Below are 13,942 nucleotides of genomic sequence, written 5' to 3'. Positions count from 1 at the left end.
AGAAATAAAGCAAATGTAAACTATCCATTGGGACAGAGGGAGTAATACAATTTCTAAAGAAATGCGTGATCCAATTATATTAATGCTCCGTATTCATTCATGAATACTCCTATTCAATGGAATTCCAACATTGCCTTTAACACATTTATTAATGTTGTGAGAGAGACTGAAAGAGGTAGGTCTCGCCTAAGTAAGAAATGATGTTTTACTCACAAAAAGTATAACTAAAATAGAAATAACAACTTCAGAATATGTAAAATGAAAAAATGTTGCAATTCGACAAAATAAGAGGGAGTATTTTATAATGGTTCATATATGACTTAGTAAAGTAACCTATAATTATGTAACAAGAGTTTTCTTACCTAATCCAAAAAAATAATAATAATAATTAAGTAACAAGAAACTAAATAAAGACGTAGTAAGAATACACGTAAGTTGGACTAGCTAATGTGCTTCGTTCAATAAGATATCATCCGAAATAGCGTGTCCTAGCTCCTCCACAACACGGAATTTATAGTCTTACATAAACGTCGTTTTACATTCTAATTATTTTCAAGACAATGCTATTTTTTCACACATTATTTAGAAAAAAAAAGGATTCGTTTATATTTCGTCCTTAATGTGATCTACAACAAAGGTTTCCTATGAAATGAAAATGTATCAAAAGGATAAATATTGGAACATAAAAAATCGACGATAAAATAGAACAAAAGTTTGCTTTGACAAAAGAAAGGCAAAAACGAGAATGAGTAAAAAGTGTACGTAACGATTAATAACGGTAATTTTTTTTAGGGTTATTTAATAAGAATACTATAATCTATGATGGTCCTTCTTAGAATACTATGACCTATGGATTAACTAAGAATATCACCAATTATTGTACCATTTCTCTTAAACCAGAATCCCCCTTTATTTTACTTGATGCAGCAGGTAACAATGACGTGGGGCCCTTTTCTTTTGTTTATTTAAAACTTCATCCCCTCCCCTTTCTAATTTTTTTCATCTTCCTCCTCAATACCTGCAACTTCCCCCTTTCTCCTTTCTTCTTAATTTTTCCTCCATTTTCATATTCATTTATTAACTTCAGCCTTAATAGTTAATCAATAATCTCAAGTAAGATATCATTTAAATCAATAATAAGCTACTACCCAAGAACCCTCATCAACACAAACTAATAAGGTATCCTCCATTTACATCTAAGTTTTATACCTCACAAAATTCATACAAGTAACCGGTAATGGTCTCCCTCACTATATCACCACCACCGGCCACCATTATCCACGACCACCTATCTCGAATTCACGACCCCCTGTGCATCCATTCTGACAGCCTGTTGTACTGGGTCCTCCAAGTTTTGGAGTGAAGTACACAATGTTGACCCTTATTGTCTATTGTTGACAAGGGCTATGTGAAAGCCACTAAATGCATTAAATGCTTGAGGAAAATGTTGGCATCAAAGTCTTCTTTGATAGTGTAATACTACGGTTTTCCTAAGCTGGTATTCAGCCGAGTATGGCCTACTCGGTCGAGTAAGGGGTGTCGTGTATCCTGGTTTGGCTACTGCCCAGGAACACTCGGCCGAGTATGTAGAATACTCAACCGAGTAGAGGGTACTCGGCCGAGTATACTCTATACTCGACCAAGTATCCGGTCTGACGGGTTTAATTCCGCGATTTGATTAAGGTGATTAGAGATTATTATAAATTATGCTTTTACGGTTTCTAAATCATTCTTTTACCAAAACTAAACGACGCTCACATCTCTCTCTAATCACCCTAATCATTCTCAAGGCTAATTGATCGGTCGCAAGTCTACACTTCCGTCTCTTGTCTCGATTTATTTGGTAAGTCCCTAATTCGTTGTAATATGCTAATAGGTTGTCTTTTAGGGTTTGGCCCTAATTATTGCTTGGGTTAATTTGGGGGTTTAGGGTTTGGTCATCATACGTGTGTTGATTGTTGATTATCATTGTTGTAGGTGAGGATGTGGTATTTGTTATGCATTTGTATGATTGATTGTAGCGTAGCGGATTGCGAAAATGTAGGGTTTCCCTACTCAGTTCCTGTTTAATTGATTTAAGTCTGTATTACGATTGTGGTAATTGTTGTTGTGATTATCTGCTGTTGTTGGAGTATTGGAGTTGGTATTGGGTTGTGATGATTGATGATGATGATGATGATGGTTCACAAGGTGCGTCCTCGGCTGAGTGGAGTCACTTGCGGGAGTGGCTTCACCCCCTAGTTTCACCCTCTGTGGAACCCGCCACGGGAGGGGATTTGCACATTAATGGATAGGGTTATCGCGCGTTGATGAGCGGTGTTTAGGTGGGGATTGGTTGCGGTCCCCCACTGGCGGCGAGGATTACCTGTTGCGATGGGTAATCTGGCAGGGCTACACACCTCTGTGTGTAGTCAATGATTGTGTGTGATCGGGAGACGTGGTGGATGTTGATCAGCTGATTACCTTATTATACTTGTCTTACTTTAATTACTCAGTAACTGACCCCGTTGTTGTTTTGTAAAATCTATGGTGATCCATTCGGGGATGGTGAGAAGACTGTGATAGGCGAAGCAGTCGTTTAGCTTTGGGGCAGTCTTGGGGAGTCACCACATAAGCTTAGCTTCCGTTGTCAAGAGTTTTAGTGTCTTTTGTAGTTGTTGGATTTATGATAGTACTTTGATGTCGGATTTTAAGATTATGTAAACTTTAAATCTTTCGTACTTTAATAAATGTGCTTTAGATTGTTCACTGTGATATGCCAACCTCGGGCAACCGAGATGGTAATAGCCTTTCATGCTAGGGTAGTCCTTGGTAAGGTACCTTGGTATGAGGGGGTGTTACAGATAGGCGCAGGAATTGTGCACAAGGAAAATGTTGCCCTTGTGTACAGACACTACGTAGAAGAGTCCCAAGCTTTTCCCTATAAAAGGGAATGAGTGCAATGCAGTTTAGTATCCCTCAATCCTCATAAGTGAGTTATAAGTGTAATAATAAGAGGAGTCTTAAGTCTCTTGTGTATATTACTCTTATTGTAATCTATGAGTGTGATCAATAAAATCTTTGGTGAAACTCGTTATATTTGTGTCCCTGTTATTCTTATCTTTATTATTGTGTGTGTGGTCAAATACAATACCCTAAAAAAATCCCCTACACAGCCATAATAACACCGCCATTCCACAACCACTTAGAATCTAAAGTAAAATTTACCCCCATTTCGTCAACATTCTTAAACAACGGTGGACTTTAAAGATCACTATCCAAGTTATACCAAATCTCGTTCAATCTTTCTCAAAGCAACCCAATGCCTACCTTTCCAAAGTCTACCATACCTTTTAACTGAAACATTCAACAATAGCTGTGGACTTTTAAGATCACTATCCAAATTCTACCAGAATTATACCAAAATTTGATCCAAGATGAAAATTGTGTCAATTACTAAACATCAACTTGAGAAAAATGATAGACGTTCACTAACATACAAGTCTTGTCCTCTTAAATTCTCGATTAGAGACACAGCCGTCTTTGCCAATCTTGCAACATGGGCTTTGGCAACAGAATGACACTACCAAAAGCCAATCGACCTAACTCAGGAAGGTTCCAGGTTCACTAAACCAGTACTTGATCCAGTGATGCAGTAATTTCGATATGACTACCTATGAAGTTTGTTGCTCAAAGTAGTAACTTCCCAAAGTCCGACCCCTCACTTTTCCAAACATAAGAAGCCCACTGCCAAAAAAAAATTCACTCCCCTTCTTTCACAGTCTCATGGCATTTCCAGGGCAGTGCCATAAATTCCCCTCTTAATTGACTGTACTTAGCGTAGCTCACCCCTGTGCATCCATTCTGACAGCCATAATAACACCGCCACTCCACAACCACCCAGAATCTGAAGTAAAATTTACCCCCAAATTAAAATGGGGATTTAGGGTTTTCGAAAATTACCACTGTTATTGGTGGAGGAGCACGGCGGTTCAAGGCGGCAACAGCTGAAGTGGAAGATCTGAGGAGAAGGATTGGTGGCGATTGGTGGTTTCCGTGACCTTGCTTGATGCGCGTTGCTACTTGGTGCAAGCTGGTGCGTGGAGTGGGGTGTACGGGAGCAGCTATGGTGGGTTTCTTAGCTATTTGTATTTAATAGTTAAAGAAGGTGATACGAGATGTGTGTTTGTATTTAATTACGATCAGGCAAAAGTTCAGTATAAATCAAACTTAAGAAAAGGAGGATTAATAAGGTAAGGTAAAGGAAATGGAAGGAAGGAAGCTTGTTAATAAGTGTGTTTAAAACAAAGGCAACCTGTTATTCCAGTTGCCCTTCCACGTATTTTAATATGAGGGGAATGGTGTCATACTTGGTAGTATTCTTAATTAAATTATAGGTTGTAGTATTTTGAGAAGGGCGCCCATAGGTTGTAGTATTTCCATTAAATAACTATTTTCTTTATTATTTAATCGTGGGGTATGTGGTAACGACTAATAACGGTAAGGAAAAGGGTAAAGAAGAGTATTGGGCCAAAGAATTAAAAAAAATAAAGCATCTGGAATCGGGCTGGGTGAAAAGTGGCCCAACGACCACTATACAATTCCCTCCAATTATACTCGTACGTGCACCGACACTGTACATTCCGCTTGTACGCAATTCTCATACAAACAATTCCCATACAAACAGATGATATCGAATGATCGAATCTGATCAGCAGGGTGAGCAAATTTAGGTCTGGATCAGTCAAATGGTCGGATTAAACCATTTTGTATGAACTAAACCCGGATCGAATGGATTAGTCAAATGTTCCAGTCAGTGGTCCTTATTTTTCAAGTTTTGGTTTTCGGTCCCGTCCAATCTAATACCGCCGAGTTAGGTAGCACTAAAACGGACACGGACACAATACGGATGTAAAGAATATTATCATATCTTTTTATATTATTGTAATTTCCTTATTAGTAGAAAATCATATCTCTTTGTATATGGTAGTTTATCTTATATGAAATTCTTGCCTAATTGTTGATACTTGTATTACGGCTAGTTGGGTCATTTAGGGCTTGCTTGGGATGAGAGTGATTATTAAGGGAGTAATGAGAGCTAAAATAAGAAGAAATGAGTGGAGATTGGTGCTTTGTGGTGGTTGTGGAGGGTGGAAATTAAAGAGGAGGTGAGGGAGAAATTATTACCTTTATATGGAGGTAATTATTACTTGGAGAAGGAGGTAGGTAACAATTACTCCCTCAATGGAGGGACTATTACACTATATTTTCCCATTTCTATCAATTTCTATCTCCAACCCCCATCCCTTCCCTCCATTTTTTAGTTCATTTTAGCTCTATTACTCCGTTAATCATTACTCTCATCCCAACCAAGACCTTAGAGTTGATTAGTCTCTAGTATAAATGTATACCTTGTATCCTGAATATAATGAAACCTTTCACATAATTCTCCAAATTTTATCATGATATCAGAGCCTCGTGCTCTTGATAAAGGTTAACACCTTAAAAGTTGATCATCTTCCGCTACCACCCCCCTTTCTCCACACTCTATAGAATTGCATCAAATTATCTCCAACCTGATCAAATGATTAATACCTATCTTGGCCGTACACAAAGTCACTCGGCCACCCCTTTCGACCACACCTTAAATTGGTCACCCCTAGCCACCCCTCATAAACTTTGGTGCCCTTGTGACCACCCCTTTATTAACTTGGTCAACTCCTAAACCACCTCTTTACCAAACTTTGTCGTCATATCGGAAACTCCTTGCAATTTTGGTTGCCCACGCAACCACCCCTTTACAAAGCCGGTCAAATATTCGGCCACCCCTTACTTGGTCACCCATGACCACCCTTACAATTTTGGTCATCCACGTGACCACCCTTTTACAAACTTGGTCATTCACACGACCACCCTTTTTAATTTTATCGTTCTCTTAGACACTGCTAAAAATTTGGCCACAACTCGCTCGGTCAAACACTGAAATCTCGTTTTCTAGTTTTTCCCTTTTTCTTTTAAAAAAACCAACAAAAAAAATCCCACCAAATTCTCGTACCGACCAAAAACTCCTTGCATTTTCATAATTTAAAAAAAAAAAGGTTCCCGCTTAACTTCCAGCGGTATACACGTTTACTTTCATGGCAACTCAACCCCACCTTATCAACCATGGAGTAATCACGCTTTGTTTTTATATGAATTTCCTCCAAATTTCTTTTTTCCAAAAAAAAAAATTACCCTTTTGTAAATCTCAAACTGAGACATCATCCCACTTCAAAATAATCGATCACCCTCCAAATCACCTTCTTACCTAAACCTCGATGCCTCACCGAAACCAACTCACGCGCGCTATATCAAATCCACTACCTGTGTGCCATGTCCATCTTCGGCATCTTGTGCACCACCAATAACTTGCGCTACTTGGTATCAGCTTAATGCGAAGCCGAATTTGACCCATAGAAAACTGCTACTTTGACGCCCTCCAAGTGGTTCAACCATTTGTACCCTACTACTCCTCTGCCTATTACCAACTCATTTTTTTTCTTGGTGTTGACGGGGATACCGACAGCTCGGGTAATCTCCTTTGGGATATGGAAGGCAACTTAATAGTTAGGCTCCTTCTAAGTTTAATGTTTTTCATTCACAAGAGTTAGGAATCGAACCCCTATTTTTTTATAAATCACTTGGCTTAAATATTTGCCGCTATGTTAAAGATTGGGTGATGAAAATTTCGGGATTGATACAAATATTACAGGGAAATTTTTGGACGTTGGTTATGGTTTTGCAATTTTACTAATGTTACAAAGCCTAACTAATGGATCGAATTAATTAGGAGCACGATCTTACTATAAGAACAAATCGAAATAATTAGCATATTTAATTGTTGGATTCTTTTATTGAAAAGGCAAAATGCTTTTTTTGTTTTGGGGTTATTTTACATAATAACCTTGTGTTTTTTCGAATTTTTCAAGGTAACGTTACATTTTAGAAACACATACCGTAACCTTTAACTTTTATTTGGTCACTTTATATCGTTAAGTAGGTGAGTTTGTGATGACATGGCGTCGGTGGTTGCTAACTAAGCGCTCATATACACCACCTATCATTACCCCCTTCCCAAACTATCGCCTACGCCCTTTATTATAACCCACCACAATCACAGCTACCGCCGCCACCACCACTACCGTCGTGCCTCTTCTCCATAACCATGCCAGCAAACTACTGCTCCATTGGTCGAAACACCAACCTCACCAACCTCACCTTTCAAAACCGCTAACCAGGCTCTTAAAACTTCTTGCCACCCATGTAATACCCAACCCAAAGCTAGAGGGAGTGGTCACTCATGGTAGCTCGTCAGGCTATGTACATGATCCATAGATTAACACGGGTCCTTTCCAACGCATTTTATTCTCACTCGTGCGCCTCCCGGCAACCTTCCCAGAAGGTCACCCATCCTAAGACTACCCTCGGCCAAGCACGCTTAACTGTCGAGTTCTTTCGCATGGATAACCAGAAAAAAAAAAGTGCATTTTGTTGATATGAATAGTAACTTCAATCCTTTTAAGCACTAGTCAGATTTTAAGCCTATCGTTGAACCTCTTTAATGGGTATCCCATCCGAATAACGTCATCAGTTCAGTGGAGTATTACATGTAATATTCTCCCACTCCACTAAAAACACTAGATCTCAGTTTTTTGGAGAGAGGAATGAGGTTAACAAGGTGGGGCCGTGGGGATGAGAGGTTAGGGTTGTCGTGCTTCTGGCATGAGTAACAAAGGAAATGCGCCAACGGTGGTGGTGGACTGGTGGTTTTAGTAACACCCCCATAAGTCGGAAAGCCTTCCCCTAGGCCATCCTAACCCATGGAGATGTCACATGACTTGGTTTCCCAAGTTTGTAGTGCCAACAAACGAAATAAAGTGATTTAGCATAGATAAGTTGTAGTTAAAATAATTAGTTTACAAGTTAAGGGATTCAAAAGCAATCCAAATAATACAACCAAATTGAAAATATAAAGTGGAGTCTAATAATGTCAAAAATCTAGACAACAAGACATGGCGACAACTACGGTGAAGACCGCTCCCCAAGCCTCCAAGGCATAAATGCAAATGCTAACCTGTCAAGCCACTACTCCCCATATGAGCGGAAATCATCATATGGTTCACCACAGATATTTGAAAACACTTTGGTTAGCTCCAATAGTACAAATGTTCATTACTAACATTTGAATACAAAAGACTAAAATGATTATGCAATGGAATGATGATGCCACAATGCAAGTTATCAAACTACACAATTCCTCCTTAACAAACCCGGTAACGGCATCCCAACACCGTAAGCAAACCACCGGACCGCAGTCCATAACAAAGGTACGGGGGATACACCCGTGGTACTGGACGCTAACCGGATCCCTGCCAGACGTCGTGCCTCAACCACACGAGTCTCTCCAAACTCGGATCATTAACATGCACGTCCCTCTTGGAGTGAGGAGCTCCAAGAGGCAACCAAAGCCTAAGACAGTCTCCCAACCGTCTTACGTCTCCTCAACAACCACAAATCACAATCCAACATCCTCCATTCACCACCTCTAACATCCACAATAAACCAAGTATGCACAACCAAATAAGGCTTACCACATAAGAATGAACCATCTTAAGACAAGAACTCACATGTTTACTAATAAACCAACTAATTAATTAACAAGCTTCCCAATTCATGTTGTAATGCAATGAGATGATACAATGATGCCAAATCCACTTAAGAAACCACAATACATGAATGAACACCCCACATTAGTATGCCATTAAATCATAATTACCAATTACTCATGCTATCATGCAACTATCACATGGATTATGTAATTCATGATAACTAATGTCCAAACAAACACTCATATTATCAAAGCTAAGTAGGGAAAACATAACCTCTTGCTAATCTCCAAGCACTTCAAGTAAGCAAAATATAAGAGCTCCTCAATGAAGTCTCCTTCTACACATATTATGACTAACTATCACAACAACATACTACAACAATAATATTACTAATTAGTCCCTTAATTAACCCACTTAATTAGTCAAAATCCTAAATAAAATCACATAAGACAACATACTAATTAAAATAGGGTTTACTAATTAAGAATAGAGGAAAAAAGTATGAATGTATTTACAAATGTAAACAAATGAACAATAACAAGAATTATGAAGGAAATCTTCACAAGTATGGTGGAAATCTTGAGGATAAGATTTGGGAGTATTTTGTGGGATTTTTGAAGGTGTGAGGATAACGTTTGTTGAGGAAATAAGGGAAAAATCTGAAAAAGAGCTTAAAAGAGATAAGTCTCACCTAACATGCTTTCACGTGAAATTAGAGACAGCGACATACCACTCGGTCGAGTGCACCAGCCACTCGGCCGAGTGACTCACTCCAGGAGCTGGAGTAAAAGACCAGCTACTACTCGGTCCCTCACTTGGTCGAGTACTCGGTGTACTCGGTCAAGTGCAGCTTTAGAAATTATGGGTTATTACAGTTTTGACGTCCGGCAACCGAAATAATGGCGTGGGGTGGTGATAGCTAATGGTAGAGGGAGGGGTTGGTGGTTATGGGTGGTAAAAGATGAGGCTAGGGGTAGTCAACGTCCATTCATCACCCACCCAACGCCACGTCATTGTGATAGGATGTCGCAACCTAATCAAAGATACCCTAAACTCGGCTAACAAATTAATGAAGTAAAGTAGGGGTCGAACACAAGGAGATGGGAATTGCGTAGTGAATTGCTATGAGTAGAATTCTATCTAGGTCGATTCAATTGTTTGTTTGGTTTGTTTGATAACTTGCAAATAAAATGATGTAAATTATATATGATAAAAGAGTCTAGGGAGTCGGGTCACACATGCAAATATATAGGTGATCATGTTAAACTCAGAATAGATAATATTGTCAATGGTTTAGGTCGTATGACAACCACCTCTCGGCCTTATTGTCAACCATAAAACGGATCCTAACGAGCTCTCGCTATGGCTAGGTCGGTCTACTAACACATGCGTAGTCTAATTCATTTTCGTGGCTCTCGACTTATAAAAGTGAATTAACAAATTAATCAAAGATAGTGATCAATTATCAAAGATTAGCAAATAAAACAAGCATGTGATAGAAACTATTAAACAATATTAATCATCCTAAATTAACATTTACAAATATTATTCATACATGGCTTACCTAGTCCCTAGACATATAAAACTACTCACTCATATTAGAAATAAAACTAATGATGTATGAATTAATAAACATGATTATAATAGAAATATAACTAAATGAAATTATAAGAATTATGATTAAACTAAGTAGTAATAACATATGAATTAGTGAAATGCTAAATCAAAGGATATGTAAATGAAATGCTAGAAATAAGCTAATGATGATAATAGTTGATAGTGATATGTAATAACAAACTAATATGAGATTGCTAATAACTAAAATGTAAACTATAAAACAACGATAATGAAGAATGCAATAACGAAATAAACAAGGATCGATATTACCATAACAAGAGAACTTGGAACTTGAATAAGAAGAACTTGAATAACAAACCCAAATAACTTGAATGGAAAGATTGTCTTACTTAGAACAAAAGCTTAATATAAATTGTTTGTAACAAAAGAAATGCTTAACAAAATGTAAACTAATATGAAAAACTAAGAGAATTGTGTGCTTAAGAGTATATGGAGAATGTAAAAGATGGTAAAAGATATTCCCTAATGACGGATTAAGGCCCCTATTTATAGTAAAATAGGGGTAAAACGTAAAAACCAAGGGGATGATCACCCCGATCGGGGACATGCCACCCCGATCGGAGACGGATGATTGTCGTTTAGATGCTATTAATCAATGATTAATTAGCATATGGAATCCTATATTGCGTGTTAATGCTCCATAATTCCTCCGGTTTAGAGCATCATTTGGCATCTTATGCTTGCTAATTGACTTGGTCTTCTTGGACTTTGCTTTGGGCTTATTTCATTTCTTTTTCTTGCAACAACCCATGTCAACTTTCATGCTTGGGATTTCTTTACTCAAAACGCCCTTCCATTTGCATGTCCTATTATATTTAGCCTCGTGAACTTTAGTGCTTGTACTTTCGACGGGAAATGTAAAAAGCTACATTTCCTACAAAATACAATAAAAACAAGCAAAGACACTAGAACACGGAATTAGATCACAAATACTCTAATAAAAGTGTGACACATCAAACTCTCCCAAGCTAAACCTTTGCTTGTCCTCAAGCAAGCAAACATTTCCCATCTATTGCATAATCATAAAACAAGCTATAAGCATAATCGGTGAGGCACGAATCAAGTGGTGGAAGCTACAAGGGGAAAACCAACAAGCGTTTTTGGATAAGGTTGGAAGTAGCGATATTTGGTCGGATTGCAAGGAGAAAGATATTGATGCAACGTGGGATAAACTGGAGCATGTTGTAAAGGATTTGGCGAGGGAGGTGTTAGGGGAATCTAAAGGGAATAAACCATCAAGTAAGGACACATCTTGGTGGAACGATGAGGTGAAACAAGCGATAAAGACAAAACGTGAATGCTATAAGGTTTTGGGGAAATGCATGAGTGATGGGAACTTTGAAAAGTACAAGGAGGCTAGACGAGCTGCTAAAAAGGCAGTACGGGATGCGAGGGCAAAAGTTAACTAAGAATTGTATGCCAGGTTGGACACGAGGGAAGGAGAGAAAGATATCTATAAACTGGCTCGTATAAGAGACCGAAAGACGAGAGATATTGGGAGAGTTAGGTGTGTGAAGGATATGGACGACAAGGTTCTGGTTCAGGATAGCGAAATAAAGGCTAGATGGAGTTCTTACTTTGATACTTTATTCAATGGACATCAGGAACAAGGTTTTGGGGATGTAGAAGTAACACCAAGCATGGTTAATCGGGAATTTGTGCGTAGAATTCAAAAGAGTGAAGTCCAAAAGGCGTTAAGGAAGATGGGGTCAAAGAAAGCAGAGGGTCTGGATGGTATACCCATAGAAGTTTGGAGGTGCTTCGGGGAGAAAGGGATCGAATGGGTAACCATGCTCTTCAACAAAATTTGGAGGAGCAACAAGATGCCATCAGCTTGGAGGAGAAGCACTCTTGTCCCTTTGTACAAGAACAAAGGTGATGTTCAAGAGTGTTCCAACTATCGGGGAATCAAGCTTATGAGTCATACGATGAAGTTATGGGAGCGGATAATCGAGCAAAGGCTTAGGAAATGTGTAGACATCTCGGATAACCAATTTGGATTTATGCCCGGGAGATCGACTATGGATGCGATTTTTATCATGAGACAGTTGATGGAACAACATCGGGACAAGAAGAAGGACTTGCATATGGTTTTTATTGACTTGTAAAAGGCATATGATAGGGTACCAAGAGAAGTACTTTGGTGGGCTTTGGCGAGAAAGGGTGTGTCTCGAAAATATATTGACCTCATAAAGGACATGTATGAGGGGGCTAGTGCAAGTGTTCGCACTAATGTTGGGAGAATGGAAGAATTTCCCATTACCATCGGGGTGCATCAAGGTTCCGCACTTAGTCCTTTTCTCTTTGCCATAGTTATGGATGAGTTGACGAGGGATATTCAGGACGACATCCCTTGGTGTATGATGTTTGCTGATGATATTGTATTGATTGATGTGACGAAAGAGGGGGTGGAGAGGAAGTTGGAATTGTGGAGGCAGACTTTGGAGACTCGTGGGTTTAGGTTGAGCAGGAGTAAGACTCAGTATTTGAGGTGTCCGTTCACTAAAGTGGCGGGGTTGAGATCGACAGAGGCGGGGAGTATTACTTTTGATGGGAATGTTGTCGAGGGGTCAGATTTCTTCAGATATCTAGGATCTATTATTCAAAAGGATGGGGAGTTAGACGGAGATGTGGCTCACAGAATTAAAGCAGGGTGGTTGAAATGGAAGGGTGCTTCGGGGTTTTTATGCGATAAAAATATGCCCCAAAGATTAAAGGGAAAATTTTATCGCACTGCAATTAGGCCTGCCTTACTTAACGGTTCCGAGTGTTGGGCCGTGAAACATTGTCACATTCAAAAGATGAGTGTGGCGGAGATGCGTATGTTGAGATGGATGTGCGGTCATACAAGGAAAGATCGATTAAGGAATGATGTGATTAGGGAAAAGGTAAAAGTGGCGCCAATAGAGGACAAGATGATGGAAAACCGACTAAGATGGTTTGGCCATGTGAGAAGGAGACCTATGGACGCACCAGTTAGGAGGCCGGAGACTTGGAGAACAGAAAAGACCCCTAGAGGTAGAGGAAGATCGAGACAGACATGGTTGAGAGTGATAGAGCACGATATGAGATTTCTGGGACTTGAGGAGAGTATGGTGACGGAGAGGGCACAATGGAGGGAAAGGATACATGTTGATTTCTAGTATTTTATTTTTTTGACATATTTAGTGTTTTTATTTAATTTAAAAAAATTAAATTATTTGTTCTTCTCTCCTTTATTACATTTTTCTACCGACCACTTTCTTATATATTTTACTTGGTTAACTCTTATGGCATTACGGATCCTTAATTCTATTTCGGTTTTCAAAATCGTTTTAATCTTCCCTCTCGATTTAAATTTCAAGTTTTTATAAAAGAAAGCTGAAATTCGATTTTAAAACCTGTAAGCTTTACCTTGACTTTCCATTACATTTTCGCTCCCCCTTTTTGTTTTTCATTTTTCCTTTTCTATTCGCTTTTTGAGGTGTGCGTTCACCTATGGATGGTTCTAAAGGATGATTCATGTCAGCCGACCCCAAATCATTTTGGGATTAAGGCTCTGATGTTGTTGTTGTTGTTGAAGCTATAAGCATAATGATTCAAAACCCGAAACAACATGGGCATAAGGATAATGCAAAACATGGATGAGATTTACATGGCGGCGTAGCATGAATGACTTCAAATGAACTTTTTGGCCC

Source organism: Silene latifolia, chromosome Y (genome assembly GCF_048544455.1).
Source record: "Silene latifolia isolate original U9 population chromosome Y, ASM4854445v1, whole genome shotgun sequence".
NCBI classification, from domain to species: domain Eukaryota; kingdom Viridiplantae; phylum Streptophyta; class Magnoliopsida; order Caryophyllales; family Caryophyllaceae; genus Silene; species Silene latifolia.
The sequence above is the reverse complement of the archived record's forward strand: the minus strand, read 5'-3'. Positions refer to the sequence as shown.